This window comes from Camelina sativa, chromosome 20 (genome assembly GCF_030686135.1).
Source record: "Camelina sativa cultivar CO46 ecotype springtype chromosome 20, ASM3068613v1".
NCBI classification, from domain to species: Eukaryota; Viridiplantae; Streptophyta; class Magnoliopsida; order Brassicales; family Brassicaceae; genus Camelina; species Camelina sativa.
Window position 1 is genome coordinate 21,319,038 of NC_141899.1, and position 11,113 is coordinate 21,330,150.

Below are 11,113 nucleotides of genomic sequence, written 5' to 3' on the forward strand. Positions count from 1 at the left end.
CCGGTACTAGTTGTGTCCGGTAATTGGATAAAGACACAGATATATTTATTTAACTCCGACGAGAGAGGGTGTATAGTTGTGCAGATAGATGGAGGCACAACATACGACAAGCTTGTTAAGTTTGTTCTTGAAGACTACGGATTGGACTCGTTTAGACATGAGCTAAAGCTGAGCTACATGTTCTCGAACAGGGCAATGAAACATATGGCGCATGATACTCCACCAGTTTTTGTCTCCAATGATCGACAGTTGCAATGTTTTTTGGGTCTATGGAAAACCGATCAGCTACGTCTCTGTGTAGAGTTTTCGGCGAAAGAGTCTACAGAAACTAGTGGAGCTAGAGGAAGTATGATTCGGCGAAGCAGAGACTCGAAAGCAGAATCTACCCCCGAAGTGTGCGGTGGGGGATTTGAAGGCACTTGTTTTGATTATGGTAAGATTGTTGACAAAGAAAACGAAGAAGAAGCTGTTGAAGTAGCATCTGACGAAGAAGAAGACGATGAATTTTCAACCCGATTTGATGTTTTCGACGACTCCGATGGTGAGTCATCTGATGACGAGAAGTTTTCTGTATTGGGTGAGCCTCAGAGTACAGTGGAAGACCCACCTACTCCGCCTCCTCAGAAGAAAGCTCATAGAGATGATAACTTTGCCGAATCGAAGATGAATCCGGAGGCTATTAGGTTGGAGGTGTCAACGCTAAAAATTGCTGTAGGACAACGATACAGTAGCAAAAAGCAGTTCAGGAATCACGTGAAACTTATTTCGGTTAGGGATGGATTTGATTTTAATGTACCAGTCTCAAATCCGAGACAAGTGGTTTTTAGGTGTTGGGTTAAAGGATGTATTTGGAGAGTTCGTGCATCTGTACAAGGGGATGACCCGGATTTTCATGTTCGTGTATACGATTCGGAACACACATGTTCTGTGACGGAACGTTCTACTAGATGCCGTCAATCAACAGCTGATGTACTGGCAGGTCTTTACAGGGACTATCTTGGTGATCTTGGTCCGGATGTTAAACCTAAAAGTGTCGGAGTCATTTTCAATAAGCAATTTAGTCTAAAGGTAATTACTATGTTTCGACTGACTTATTGATAATAATGGTTGAGTTATAGGTATGTATAGGCTGAGTTAATTATTGATAACAATGGCTGAGTTATAGGTATGTATAGGCTGAATTATTTACATTTTACGGCTCATTTATTGATTATTTAAGGCTGACTTATTCGAATGTATCGGCTGAGTTATTTATATATTATGGCTGATTTATTAATTTGTTGGTGTCGACAGATGGGTTATTGGAAGGCATATCGAACGCTGCTGAATGCAAGGCAGATCCATCAGGGAACTCCTGAGGAAAGTTTTAGCGAGTTGCCTTCTTACATATTCAAGTTAAAAAGGGAAAATCCGGGTACAGTCACGCGTCTTCAAATAGGTAATGAAGATAGATTCAAATATGTTTTTATTGCTTTTGGTGCGAGTATTGCTGGGTTTGCTTTCCTGCGCAAAGTTGTTGTTGTCGACGGAACGTTTCTCCATGGTAGTTACAAAGGGACACTTCTAACAGCCCTAGCTCAGGATGGTAACTTTCAAATTTTCCCATTAGCTTTCGCTGTTGTTGACACTGAAAATGATGAGTCTTGGCGTTGGTTCTTTACACAACTCAAAGTTGCCATTCCAGACGAAAAGGATCTTGCGGTAATCTCCGACAGACATCAGTCAATAGGGAAAGCGATTCGTCAAGTGTATCCGTTGGCTTCACGTGGAATTTGCACTTACCATTTGTATAAGAACATCTTGGTGAAGTTCAAAGGAAAACATTTGTTCCCTCTGGTGAAAAAAGCGGCAAAGTGTTTTATGCTAACTGATTTTAATGAGGCTTTCAATGAGATTGAAGCACGTCATCCCGAACTACATGGATACCTCCAACGAGCTGGTGTCCGAATGTGGGCGCGTGTTCATTTCCCGGGTGAAAGGTACAATTTAATGACAACGAATATTGCAGAATCAATGAACCATGCACTGTCAAATGCTAGAAGTCTTCCCATAGTTCAACTTCTAGAATCGATACGGGATATGATGACCAGATGGTTTTCTGAACGGAGAGAGGATGCGAAATCGCAGCAAACAACGCTCACTCGAGGTGTTGAGAAACTATTACAGGTAATTTTACATAAGTCAGTCGTTAATGTTGATAACTCAGCCGTAATAGTTACCATATCTCTGCCGTAATTGTTTCCTTATCTCAGCCATTACCATTATAGTTTCCATAACTCAGCCATTGTTGTTTCAATAACTCAGCCATAATTGTTTTCATAACTCAGCCTAAAGCGTTTTGTTTTTTGTTCTACTCCCTTATAGGACCGTGTCACCGGAGCAAGACTTATGGAGGTACAAACGATTGATGCTGTACGTGTTCAAGTGAAATATGGATCATCTTTGCATGTTGTAAATTTAGAAATAAAAAGTTGCACATGCCGTCGTTTCGACCACGAGAAAATACCATGCATCCATGCAATCGCAGCTGCAGAGCATATGGATGTGTCTCGTATATCCATGTGCGATACGAAATTTAGGAGTGTCGATTTGGTTAACGGATGGGCTGGTTCAATCATGCCTCCAGATGAATCATTCCCTGCTCCTGAAATTGTGGATAATCAGAAGTGCTTGCCTCCGATTGTTGTGAACCAGCCAGGAAGACCAAAGAAGCATAGGATTAAATCATCTTTGGAAGTTGCCACTGAAAATAAACGCCCTAGGAAGCAACACGCATGTTCGCGATGTAAGCAAGTTGGGCACAATGCAAAAACTTGTGCTCTATAGTTTATATTGTGTTATTACTCATCTGTCAAAGTATTATTACTTTATTTTGTGGTATTACTCATCTGTCAAGTAGTATAACTCAGCCATAACACACTATAACTCAGCCATAACACACTATAACTCAGCCATCACATGAATCGACGATATATTTCGTCATGTATCATGATAACTCAGTCGTAATAAACTATAACTCAGCCATAAAATCAGTCGTATAAATCAGTCGTTTGATTGTTTCTTTGATAACTCAGTCATGACATGAATCGACTATATATTTCGTTTTCCCGTAAAAGCTATAACTCAGCCGTAAATTTTATAACTCAGCCATGACATTAAACTTCACTAAAATCGTTTTGATTAGTTTCCCTTACACTTCATCCAAACAACAAAAAAAAATATATATAATAAGAACGCCTAAACGAGAGATCTCTGGTCGGGGGAGCCCGATCGAAAATTTTCGCCACCAACCCTCTAGCGTTCTGGATGGTCCTGCAATCGCAGAACGGGAGTTGGGCCAGATATGTCAGTCTCCAATGGTTCCTCCACTGCGAGTTCGTTCACCGCAATTCGACAGAAATCTCGTACCCGTTGTAAGGCCTCTAGCCTTTCGATTGGCAATCCGGAGCCTCTGGACATCATGTCCTCTATAAAGGCACATGGGCCTTCAAGAAGATGGCGCTCGCGGAAGGCTTCACCTGACGACTCCAGGAAATTGACTTATCGGATTAACCTAGTCAAGCAAGCTCGATAGGCCCAGACATCCGTCACGAACGGGAAGGCGGTTTCCCTCAGGGGTTCGCGATCGCCTTTCTGGAGATCGGGTACATCCATCTGATCGACCAGTTCTTTGCACGCCTTGTGCTCATCAAGTAGACGGACCATTCGCCAGTGTGCCAAGAAGTAACCTTCGACGATAAGGTCTTCCAGGACTAGAATGGTTCCCTCTAAACGGTAAAAACGATGGAGCTGGTCAAGTTTCAGCCGAAGCGCCCGAATATACGCGCCCATCCTCTTTCGCCGAGCTCGGTACTCTCGAAGTTCTAGCTGAAGGGGAGACACACCGGGGTCGACAGTATTTGAGTTTGGAGCGACCTCACGAGATCGGGACGTCTCTCCTACCTCCTGTGGAATGGGATTTTCCGGCTTCCAATTGCCGGATGCGGCGGCTATCCTTTCTCGGGCCTGTCTCAGCAATGCGGATCGAGTTCTTGCTGGCATCCTTCTATTTCTTACGCTGGTGGAAGTTCGAATGATTTATTCCCCAAACCTTCATCCCTATTTATATAGAGTCATGGGATGTAACCGCCGCTGAGTCCACCAATCAGACTACAGCGAAAATTCCGCTGTGTCCTGAGAATAACTATAAAAGACCGTGCAACACATTTAATGAAACGCGTCTTTCGTTTTCCCGTAAAGCTATAACTCAGCCGTTAAGCAATATTTTGGCAAGTTAACCTAATAATTACAAAAACATTTCTTTTGATAACTCAGCCATATAGATCAGTCGTTTGTTTTCATATTGTCTTTTTCGATAACTCAGTCATAACTCACTATAACTCAACCATGACATGAATCGACTATATCTTTCGTTTTCCCGTAAAGCTATAACTCAGCCGTTAAGCAATATTTTGGCAAGTTAACCTAATAATAGACGCGACCTTTCTTTTGATAACTCAGCCATATAGATTGTTCATTTTGATATTTCATCCGTTATTCACTATAACTCAGCCGTCTTTAGAACTTCATCACTGTATAATGCATTTTTCCCCCTATAACCAGCCCTTAAAATAGAACCAAGTGCGGTCCATCCACCATATTCTGCAGCATTTTCTGCAACAAGGGAAACGATTTTGATGAAAACGTCGTCGGGGAGATCCGGCATCTTGGGTGCTAGCGCGGACATAGTGTTGAAAAAAATAATTTTATTCTAGTTTGTAGTTGAGAGGTAATAGACTAAAAACGAGAATATTATAACTCAGACACTTGGTTCTATTTGTAGTTGAGAGGTAATAAATAGATTAATGATTTTAGGGTTAAGCATATTTTGGCGGGAAACCATAAATTAAAACTATAACTCAGCCATAACATGAATCGACGTGACCTTTCGCTTTCCCGTAAAACTATAACTCAGCCGTAAAGCAATATTTTGGCGGGAAACTAAACAATAAAATTATTGCAAGTTAACCTAATTTATTGGTAAGCAATATTTTGGCGGGAAACCATAAGTTATTCCTGTAATAGACGCATCGACGAGACCTTTTCAGATTATTCCTACTGATAATTCAGCCATTACTAACTAGAACTCAGTCAATACATGAATCGATGAGAATTATGGCTGAGTTATCATTAGAAACGAAGGTCATTTCTTCAAATTGTTTATAATGATAACTCAGTCATCATTCTCTATAACTCAGCCGTCACATGACCTGTAACTCAGCCATATAGATTGTTCCTATAACTCAATCATAACTCACTATAACTCGGCCGTTAAGCAATATTTTTGCAAGTTAACCTAATAATAGAATCGACCTTTCTTTTGATAACTCAGCCATATATATTGTTCATTTTGATAACTCATCCGTTATTTACTATAACTCAGCCGTCACATGAATCGACGTGACCTTTCGTGTTCCCGTAAAACTATAACTTAGCCAATACATGAGAGTAGATACTAAAATGTGGAAGCATGAAAGGTGGATACATAGAATTAGCCGAAGAAAAAAATGGACGTTTAATACATGAAAAAGATGGGAAACTATACGAATAAATGGAAAACAATTATTTTAAAATAAACAGAAATTAGAGTCACAAATTGATAAGGTAAAACTGGAAATCACTGCTAGAAACCCTAAAGGATCTTAGAGACTTTGAGGGACAACCACCAAAGGTAACAGTTTTTGCACTTGATTTCCAAAGTCTCCGAAGCAGAGAGAACGGGAACACATCACAGCACAAGTGGGTGAAGGAAGTGGCGGGCTGTCAGGATAGCGATGGGAGGCTGAGTATGACTTTTTCCGGGCCGTATCAAAACGAGATAAATCATCCAGAAAATAATTACCGCTTACAATGGCATCCGAAGACATCAGAGGATAATGATTTGCATCAAACAGCTGGAGATAATGGATGGCCATATCCTCATTCCTTTGACAAATACTTAGTACCCCACATGCTAAGGTGGCATGACCATCAGTCGGTACAATACGACTGAGAATATCAATCCCACGCTGGATATCTCTATCCTCAGCCACAACCCTTAGCCCTTCGAAGTAAATGGCAATGGGGTTGCCGGCGTCAAAGCATTTGACGAAGAAAGGCATGTGCCGCCCTTCATTTTGGAGGCCACCATCAGGGGCATTGGATGTGTTGATTTCTGATGAGGGATCAGTACAAAGGCAATAGATAGCAGTTGTCTTTAGAACTTCATCACTATATACTGCATTTTCCCCCCTACGACCAGCCCTTAAAATAGAACCAAGTGCGGTCCATCCACCATATTCTGCAGCATTTTCTGCAACAAGGGAAACGATTTTGATGAAAACGTCGTCGGGGAGATCCGGCATCTTGGGTGCTAGCGCGGACATAGTGTTGAAAAAAATAATTTTATTCTAGTTTGTAGTTGAGAGGTAATAGACTAAAAACGGGAATATTATAACTCAGGCACTTGGTTCTATTTGTAGTTGAGAGGTAATAAATAGACTAATGATTTTAGGGTTAAGCATATTTTGGCGGGAAACCATAAGTTATTCATGTAATAGACTAATAATCCTAGTGATAACTCAGCCGTCAAGTCATATATATATTTCAGCCATCACTTACTATAACTCAGCCATTACATGAATATACGAGACCTTTCGTTTTCCCGTAAAACTATAACTCAGACGTTAAGCAAAATTTTGGCGGGAAACCGTAAGTTAACCTAATAATAGACGTGACCTTTCTTTTGATATCTATAACTCAGCCATCACATGAATCCATAAAACTATAAATCAGCCGTTAACTAATATTTTAGCGGGAAACCATAAGTTAACCTAATAATCGACGTGACCATTCGTTTTTCTATTGTTTTTCTTTTATATTCTCTTAATTCATTGTATCGTATTTTGGTGGGAAACCATAAGCTATTCATGTAATAGACTAATAATCCTAGTGATAACTCAGCCGTCAAGTTATATATATATATATATATATATTTCAGCCATCACTTACTATAACTCAGCCATCACATGAATATACAAGACCTTTCGTTTTCCCGTAAAAAACTATAACTCAGCCGTTAAGCGATATTTTGGCGGGAAACCGTAAGTTAACCTAATAATAGACGCGACCTGTCTTTTGATAACTATAACTCAGCCATAACATGAATCCGTAAAAATATAACTCAGCTGTAAAGCAATATTTTGGCGGGAAACCATAAGTTAACCTAATAGTCGACGTGACCTTTCGTTTTTCCAAAAGTTAACCTATTGTTTTTCCTTTAAATTCTCTTAATTCATTGTATCGTTTCGGTTTCTTACTCATTGTATCGTTTCCTTCTTCTCCGCTCACAATATATTGCACCTACAAATCTCCTCTACAACCATTATCAATATATCCTTCGATCATTGCATATGTAAGTCTCCTCTCCATCCCCTCTCAATCTATTGCATATTTTCCGATCATTGCACCTATCAGTTGGTGACGGTTGTTTTTATTTTGATAGCCGAGCTATGGACGGAGAGGGTTCCAGTAGGGGTCAAAAACGCAAGGCAGACGAAGCATTATCGCCAGCAAGAGTCCCAGAAGCTTACGAGTGGGAAGAGGAATCACTAATGGGTGTGTCCGAAGCCTTTTCTCAGACAAGGGCCGCGGTCGAGGCAGAGTCAAAGCGTCGCTACGCAGAAATTCTGCGTATGATGGATGAGCATATGAAGAAGAAGGAAGAGAAGACCGTCCTCGTGCATCAAGTGGAACTAATCGACGCTCAACTAAACCAACTGAATCAAATCTTGGCTAGAGAACTTGTCGACTTAGCGACAGAGCACAAGAAGTTAGAGGAGATGAGAGAGATTGCGGAGGCCGATGCCGACCTGTGTGTGGTTCCTCCTCCTGTTGATTGGGATTAACTAAAAGCTCATGGTTCCTCCTCCTCTTAATCGGTTTTTAGAAGTTAATTCCATTGTAATGTCGTCTCCTCTTCTTTATGAACCCTGAACTTGTTTGATTTTTATTTCTTTTTGTAATGTTTCATATTAATATAACTCAGCCGGTATTATGATAAATCAGCCACTAAAGATTTATAAATCAGCCGTCACATGAATTGTTGAGAGTTTTCGTTTTCCCATAAATATTGTAACTCAGCCGCAAAGTCATATATATCAGCCATTTATTTTCATAAAGTTTCTTGAGGTAACTCAGCCATTCTCACTCTAACTCAGCCGTAACATGAATCGGTGCGACATTTCGAATTCCCGTAAATATGATATCTCAGCCGTCAAATCATATATATCATTCATTTACTTTCAAATTTTTTCTTGTGATAACTCAGCCATAAGTCACTATAACTCAGCCGTTACGTGACCTTTCGTTTTCCAATAATGGTTATAACTCAGCCGTAAAACGATATTTTGGCGGGAAACCATAAGTTAACCTAATAATTTTAAAATCCAGTTGTTGGCGGGAAACCATAAGTTAACCTAATAATATTAATATTTAATTGTCGAGTGATGTTCTTCTTCTTAAAAACGAAAATCCCCAAATGTCGAATGCTTAAACCCTAAAAAATCAAATTCTCGTAAATCATGAGCAATGTATCTGGAGATTCGAGTTGTGCATCAAATGTCCGAGAGAGAGGACGAGGTACATTTGTTGGCGTACCTAAGAGATGTTGGTGTGGAGAAGCAATCGTGGCCAAAAATTCGAAATCGGAGTCAAATCCTTGTCGACGATACTTCCGTTGTGGGTATGCAGCTGCGAAGAAGGTAGAGTCTGTTCTTGGTTATGTTGAATCTGTTCTTGTTGGTTTATATTGAATCTGTTCTTGTTCCAATTGTTGTCTCCATCACCTTGATAGCTTATGAATGATGAACACGTCTTCAAGTGGGTCGATGAGGCACTGTTGGATGAGGTAGAGTCTTTCTCTGTTCAAACTGAAAAACTACAAATGGAGCTTGGGAAGGAGCTATTTGAGAGGGTTGAAGATGCAAAATCAGAATTGAAAGCAAGGATGAAGGTTATGATAGTTGTGATAGTTTTTGGTTATATAATCATGTTTGGTCTATTTAAGATAGCAGGATGAGATAGTGTATGATGGGATTATGTTTCCATAATGTTGTTTGTTAATAGTTATGGATTCCAAGCAAACTAATGTTGTTGTTAGTGGTGTTTTATCAATCTTTTTTACTAACTCAGCCATATATTTACTATAACTCATCCATAACTCACTATAACTCAGCTGTCACATGACTTTTTGTTTTCCCGTAAATATTATAACTCAGCCGTCAAGTCATTTATATCACTCATTTACTTTCAAGTTGTTTCTTGTGATACCTCAGCCATAACTTACTATAACTCAGCCGTCACATGACCTTTCGTTTTCCCGTAAATATTATAACTCAGCCGTCAAGTTATATATATCATTCATTTACAAGAGTATATCTGGTTTTTAGAAAGTTTTAAAAGGTTTTACAAATTGTTTATAATGATATACTATATCAATTTTATTTGCTTTTCTAAAAGCTTTACAAGTTGTTTCTAATATTAAAACAGTAGACTCTGAATAAAATATTTTTTAAAATAGAGTTTACAAGAGCAGTGACTGAAATATTTTAAACACTCCCCCTTCATAAGGAGTGTTCACCGGTCCGATTAGGGTGGCCTCCCAACGGAAAATGTCGTCATCAACAGTTACTAAAAAAAAGTCAAACACTCAGGATGGGAGCGGACCGTATAGATCGGACTCCAACGGTTCTTCCACCACCAGCTTGCTCAGTTCAGATTGCCAGATCTGACAATCCCGCCTTAAGGATTCAAGCCTTTCCATCGGCACTTCGGAGCCCTTGGACACCATCTCCTCCAAGAAGGCACATGGACCTTCTACGTCATGGCTTTCGCGGAAGAAATAGTCCGTTGACTCCAAGTGGTTGATGTACCACCTCAGCCTCTCCAGGCAAGCTCGGTAGGCCAAGACTTCCGTGTTGTGCGAGAAGTCAGAATTTCCCAAAGGTTCGTAATCACCTTCGGGTAAGTTGGGCACCACCATACGGGAGACCTGTTCTACGCAAGAGGCATGCTCAGCAAGTAGACGAGTCATGCGCCACTTCGCCAGAAAAAAACCTTCGGCGATGAGCTCATCCAGGACTCGGATAGTCCCTTCCAATCGGCAGAGACGAAAGACTTGCTCGAATTTAAGACGAAATGCTTTAATATAAGCGCCAAGTCTCTTGCGGCGAGCTCGGTACATCAGGAGTTCCCTTTGCAAAGGATTAAAGTAACGGGATCGAGACGGAGACTCTTGAGGGGGGGCATTATCCGACGCATTCGGACCGAAACCGCTAGTTCCAGCGGCTGTCAGTTCTCGGGCCCGTTTCAACCATGCAGATCGGGTAGTCACTGGCATCTTTGCTAGTTTCGTTCTAGTTTGGAATGCTCTTAACATTTCCAACCCTTTCCCTATTTATACTAAAACTTGGAACGCAACCCCCATTGATTCCACTGCCGGGAAACCATAAGTTAACCAAATAATAGGCGGGAAACCATAAGTTAACCAAATAATAGAACGTGTAAAAATCACTATAAGTCTATAAAAATCCTACATTACGGATTTATAATTGGTACGATATCTCAGCCATTACGGATTTATAAATCAATATATATCAGATTGTTTCTAGTGATAACTCAGCCATAACTCAGCTGTCAAGTGAAAATATCATCCATTACTCTTTTGATAACTCAGCCATAATTCACTATAACTCAGTCGTAACTTGACCTTTCGTTTTCCCGTAAATAATATAACTCTTTTGATAACTCAGCCGTTATAATATATCATTCATTTACCCGTCAAGTCATATATATCACTCATTTACTTTAAAATTGTTTCTTGTAATAACTCAGACGTCACATGACCATTCGTTCTACCGTAAATATTATAACTCAGTCGTCAAGTCATATATATCACTTTACTCAGCCATAATGTTACTATCTCAACCATAACTCAGCTGTCACATGAATCGACGAGACCTTTCGTTTTCTCGTAAATATAATAAATCAGCCGTCACATGACCTTCCGTTTTCCCGAAAATACAATAACTCAGCC